Genomic DNA, 6,125 nt, shown 5'->3' on the forward strand with positions numbered 1-6,125 from the left:
AGAAGAGCGGGGGGCTGACACATAGCAGCGGCTCCCCACATGCACCCCCAACTATTGGCTCAGGGCAGGGTCTGGGGGGCTGGTGATCCACTGCAGGGGTTCCGGTTCCAGCAGTACCACCCCAGGTTTACCTCTGCTAGTCTCTGAGGACTGGAATTTAACTTTATCTTCCCAAAGGTCACCTTGCCCACAGCCCTACCCTGGGGGTGGACATTCCTCACATTCCGTGGCCCTCACGTGAGGTGGCAGGTCCAGGTTTCCATCGGTCCTCAGCTCCTCTGGGTAAGCCTTACTGAAGGCCTACCATGCATCCCCAGGGTCTGGGTTGGGGGGTCTGACTGATCTATGTTTGAACTCTGACTCTGCCCCCTATCTGCTCCTGGGCCCAGTTAGGTGTCCTTCTTGAGCCACCACGTCCTCACCTGTAAATGGGGGCTAATTCTGACAGGAGTGTTGCGGGGTCATGTCTTTAAAAGCACCATACCTCAGCACTTGGCATTCACTAGGTGCTCTTAATACCGATTTTTCCTTTGCCTTCTCTGAGCCTCAGCGTTCTTCTTTTTAAAGAATAACATAACCTGTCATGTCAAGCCAGGGACCGGCATGTATGGGCTGCGAGGTAGCTGCGTGGGAGGCCCCAGAACCCCATACTTCTCAGGTCCAGCAGAGGCTAAAGCGAAGTCTGGGGTGACCTTGGCCGGGCAGGGAGCAGGCAGATGGACAAGTGGCTGCAGGCTCCATGACACGGCTGCTGGGAAGCGGTAGGCTGGCCAGAGGGCCTGGTGGCAAAGGCTGATAGAAACGGGCAGGGGAAGCCCGCAGTCCAGTGCAGTCGGGCCTCTGCTCTGGCTCTGTTATCTCAGCTTCCCCTATCCCTGCCTCCAGTCCCTCCTTGCTCCCAGGTGCGGGATACACACAGGGCCGGGGCCAAGGGGACATGCCACCTAGAGCCCAAGTTTATCATTCTAGATCATAATCCAGGTGCCTGGTATCTGGAATTCCCTGCCCAAAGGGCTCTGAGATCACTTCCAAGACCTGGATCTATTCTCCCAGTGGGCTGTGCTGCAGCCTGAGGCCTGAGGGATGTACAAGGAAAGACCTTGGACATGGGGTCTGCACACAAAGACTTCTCCAGTAGGCACGAAGCAGGTGGGAAGAGAGCGAAGAACCTGGCAAGGGGACTGCCATTTGAACTCTTGCTCCAGATATCCTCATATTTGGTGGGCCACCCCAAGGAAGGGTCAGTGTCCGAGGAGTCTCAGGATGGTAGTTGGAGACTTTGATCCAATGATGGGCCAATTTTACCTGTGGATTCCCAGATCCACCCATGGAAATTCATATTCTTGGACTTTGGAGAAGATTCTAGAATTATTTATTTATTTATTTATTTATTTATTTATTTATTAGATTTTATTTATTCATGAGAGACACAGGGAGAGAGGCAGAGACACAGGCAGACAGAGAAGCAGGCTCCATGCAGGAAGCCCGACGTGGGACTTGATCTCAGGTCTCCAGGATCACACCCTGGGCCGAAGGCAGACGTTTAACCGCTGGGTCACCTGGGTGCCCCAAGATTCTAGAATTAGCATATCTAATAAAGATGGCTAGAGACCATGCAGGGAGCTTTGTGCCCAGCATCCCATTCCCCATCTAATTCTTTTTGTTTTTTTTTAAGATTTCGTCTTTTAAAAAATATTTTATTTAAGAAAAAGAGAGTAAGAAAGAGCACGAACAGGGGAGAGGGGCAGAGGGAGAGGGAGAAGCAGATTCCCTGCTGAGCAGGGAACCCAACACAGGGCTGGGTCCCAGGATGCCAGGACCATGAACCAAGCCAAAGGGAGATGCTTAACCAACTGAGCCACCCAGGTAGGTGATCCTTAAGACTATTTTTAGGTAACCTCTACACCCAACGTATAGAGCCCAAACCCACACCCCCCCAAAAAAGTTGCATGTTCCACTGACTGAGCCAGCTGGGTGTCCCCCATTTAATTCTTACAATAAAAAAAAACCCTACGGGGTTATTGTAAGGTAGGTAGCTGGGAGGAAACTGAGGCATGGCAAGAAGATTTGCCTAAGACCTTCCAGCTAGCAATCGACAGAGCTGGGATGGGTCAGCACAATATGATATCAGCCTTGTACTCTCCTGCCTCTCCCTCACTCCAAAGAACCCTCCCAAACGCCAAAACCTCAGAGATAACAGCACTCAATTTGGGTCAGAAGTCATTTGGACAAATTCTACTTGGTTCCAGGAAAACAAAGCTTAGAATCCAATTATGAAGCATAAATCCTGTTCTCTGGTCTGGTGCGGGCCCTCACTCTCCGCTCACTCTGGGGTGCTCTCAGACCCTGGCAGGGTCTGTGACCATCCATGTATGATGTCTCTATGTTGACGTCCCCAGCCCAGGCCTCCAGGTCTCTTGGCTCCAAATTCAAGTGTTCTCAAGCTGAGCAGCACCCCTCATTCCCAGACCTGCCCCTCTCCTGGCCCTGCCACACCATCAGTGCTCAAGCCAGTGTCTGTGTCCATCCTTAACTCTGCCTTCTCCAGCTACTTCCAGTCCATTGTTCTTCAACCTGCTGGGTCTACTTCCTTCATAGCCAGGAACCTGTCCCCATCTTCCATTGACTTTGCAGCTCTCTTTGTTCAGGCCTCATCATCTCCCTGAAGGACGACTGGCTCTCCCAAGCCACTGCATATATGGCACCTACAGTGATCTCTAGGAAAGCAAGGGACAAGTCATGCCTCTGTTTGAAACTCTTCAGTGGCTCCTGTCTCAGTGCCCTTTGACTAAAAGCCAAGCTTTCCTGTACTCTCCAGGAACACTGAAGGGCTTTGTAAGTCTCCTTACACCCCTCCCCACCCCCCAGGCTTATTCCTCACCTCTCTGTCTTTGCTGCTGCTGTTCCCTTTTCCCCTGGATTTCCTGGCTAACTGCTACTTGCTCAGATTCCACCAGCATGGCCTGCAGGAAGCCACCCCTGCTGCTCCCAGACCGGGTTAGGACCCCTGCTCTGGCTGCCCTGGCTCTCTTGCAGCACCTGCCACCTGCACTCATAACAACAGCTGATATTTATTGAGTGCTGACTCCATGTATTTTTCTTTATTGACCCATTTAACCTTCACGAGCACCCTAGGAGACAGGTCCTATGATCATCTCCAATTTCAGATGGGTAAAAGGTTAAGTAAATGGCCCAAGATCACACTACCTGGGGATTTGCAACCAGAGTGGCTGCCCGCCCCCCCCCCAAAGCTGGCCTCTAATCCTAGGATGCTGCCTCCCGCTGTCCTGTGGGTGGACATTGGGGCGGCAGCGTCGGGGGTGGGGTGTGTGTGGCCGGTCCTGGGTGGCTCCTGACCCATCCGGGCGCCCAGGCGCTAGCCCAGGTGCTGGCAGGGTACGTGCCCGACGCCAGGCGCTCCCGCCCTAGTCTCAGGGCGCTGCGGGGCCGCGAGGGCCCCCGGCGACCCGGGCGTCGGGCGGCCCAGCTGGGGCGGGCTCGGGGCCAGATGGGCTGCACCGCCACGGGGAGGCCGGGCGGCCGGGGCGCGCGTTGCCATGGGGACGGGGGGCGGCAGCCCCGCCCCGGTGGGCGGGGGAGCAGGTGGCGGGACGGGGCGCAGGCGGGGGGAGGGGCCGGAAGGGGCCCGCGGCCGGCGCTGGAGGGGCGCGCCCCGGGGGTCTCCCCTCCCTGCCTCCCGGCTCCCGCCGCCCCCTTGGCGAGTCGGCTCGCACTCCCTGCCTGCGCATCTGGCCGTAGGCCACCTCCTCCACGTTCTCCTTCCCGGCCTCAGTTTCCCCGGCTGTGGGGCGGCGGAGCCCGACCAGGACATTTTCATGCACGCTTCAGCGCATGTACTTTTTATGGCTCTGGGAGAGGCCCGGAGGATTCAGGCTTGGGTAATTTCTCATCCTCTTCTTAGACGGAGGCACGTTCTCATCAAAGGACCCAGAAGCGGGGAATGGCAGAGCTACAAGAGCTGGTGGACGGCCAGAGCGGCCAGCGGAAGCCCAGAGAGGGCCAGGAACCTGCTCAGGGTCACACAGCCAGTCGCAGGCTACAGGATGAAAAAGCGGGTCCTAGCTTCCCAGGGCTCCGCCCATCAGGAGCCAAAACCCAGGTTGCCAACGGGAGAAGACAAACGCCCCCGCTCTGGCCAGATGACAGGAAGGCTGCCCGGGAGCGCACACCTGAGACAGGGGCTCCCCGTGTGCAGCAGAGACCCCCGTGGGGCTCCCACCACCACTCACGCCCTCGCGACCTGCATCCCACCGCTGCACAGCTGGGGCCATTGTCCTGGCCCTGCAGACAAGGTGTGGAGGTTGTGTCCTCCCTCGGCCCACCCCACCCACCCGTGGTAAATGCTGTAAATGATGAGCTGGGCCCCCAGCCGGCAGCATGGCCCCAGAGCTGGGCCTCCACACCTCCCCAGACCCCAGTCTTCTCTCTGGGAGGCCCTGCTGTCCTTCCTCCTGCCTCCTGCAGGACCCTTCTGTGAGCGCTGCAAGCCCCAGCCAGGGAGGGGGTTGTCTGGAGGGCAGGCCTTGCTTCCTCCCTCTGGCAGAAGTCACTGGGGACTGACCCTGCCCTGGTTCCCTGCTGACGCTGGTGGAGGGTGGTTCTGGCTAGGGGTGGAAGTACAGAGGAGCAGGGCAGAGACAGGGTCTGTGCCTTTAAGGTACAGCTTGCTGCTGGAGTGCCACACACACACACACACACACACCACAGTCTCCCTAGCACACAGTCACTCCGTCGCACAGCCCCACACACACACTCCAAGCTCTGTTCTCTTTCCCTCTCTCTCTCTCTGTCACCCTCTCTCTCTACACACACACACACACACACACACACACTCCCAGGCTCTGTTCTCTCTCCCTCCCTCTCCCTCTCTCCACACAGGCCTCCACACTCAGTCACACACAGAAGCATCCACACTCTCTGCCTCCACCCCCTCCTCCTGCTCTCCCCAAGGTCTAGTTTTAGAAAACATGGGCTAGGGGAGGAAGGGCAAGGACTAGGAGTTCTGACCTAGGAAATGGGCCCTGCCTCCTGTCCCTCCCCAGCCCACAAAAGGGGGCTTATTTCCCAATTTGGCATCTCTGCCTGAGTCAAGGCTACAGATAGAAATAAAGAAGCGGGGCAGGATGCCGGTCAGCCTCTTGGAGAGGGAAGGAAGGGGGCTGCTTGGCCCTCCGCTGGCCTATTGGCTAGGAACCCAGGAAATGGGAGGGTAGGGTGGGGTGGAGGATCTCCTTCCCCCTTACTCACTCAAGGTGAACTCCCTTCTAGCACAAAGGAAGCAGATTTATGGACAAAAGTACATGAGTTAGCTTAGCCCTAGAGGGATGAACCACTTGACCCTTGACTTCTAATGAAGAGGCCTTTGACCCTTCTTAGGCCATTTCTCACCTTTAGTCAAATCCTGGATTACAATTCTGCCCTAAACTTGGGAAGAGAAGTCCTTTTCCCTTAATCTTAAAATTTTTCTTGCTGTAGCTCCATGTAGAGGCTGGAAGTCCTCTGCCTAAGGGACCCTCAGTCTTCTCATCTCAATGTCCTCTAACTATTTGTGGGGAGCTCCTAATCATCCTTCAAAGCCCAACTCAGGGCAGCCCGGGTGGCTCAGCAGTTTAGTGCTGCCTTCAGCCCAGGGCGTGATCCTGGAGAACCAGGATCGAGTTCCATGTCGGGCTCCCTGACATCCTGACATGGAACCTGCTTCTCCCTCTGCCTGTGTCTCTGCCGCCGCCCCCCCACCCGTCTCTCGTGAATAAATAAATAAAATCTTTCAAAAAAAAAAAAAAAACCAAAAAAAACCCCCAAAAAACCAAAAAAACAAAGCCCAACTCAAAATCTGTCCCCTCAACTAGAGGGCTTTCCCTGTGTCATTCCATTGGACAGAATGAGTTCTGTTTACTCCTGGGCATCTGGGCTTCCTGCACTTTCCACAGTTCTAACACTTCTGTGATTTAACGGGGGAGTGTGTACCTGAGCTGTGGACGTTGCTTTTCTCACATTTTCTCATTTATTCATCACCCCCTATCTGCCTCTGTGGTGGGGATTAGGATCCCCCTTAACATGTGGGAATGCTGCAGCTCAGCTACATCACTTGAACAGCTAAACAA

The 6,125-nt window shown here is 55.7% G+C and overlaps 1 long non-coding RNA gene across 1 annotated transcript; it reads left to right on the forward strand.

Annotated features, from left to right (window-relative positions):
• Positions 1-1,608: 1,608 nt before the first annotated feature.
• LOC140624687 (uncharacterized) lies at positions 1,609-5,746 on the forward strand. Its single transcript, XR_012024139.1, has 3 exons — positions 1,609-1,866; positions 2,649-2,835; positions 3,923-5,746. It is a non-coding gene; the product is annotated as an uncharacterized lncRNA (long non-coding RNA).
• Positions 5,747-6,125: the final 379 nt, after the last annotated feature.

The sequence above is a fragment of the Canis lupus genome, chromosome 3 (genome assembly GCF_048164855.1).
Source record: "Canis lupus baileyi chromosome 3, mCanLup2.hap1, whole genome shotgun sequence".
NCBI classification, from domain to species: Eukaryota; Metazoa; Chordata; class Mammalia; order Carnivora; family Canidae; genus Canis; species Canis lupus.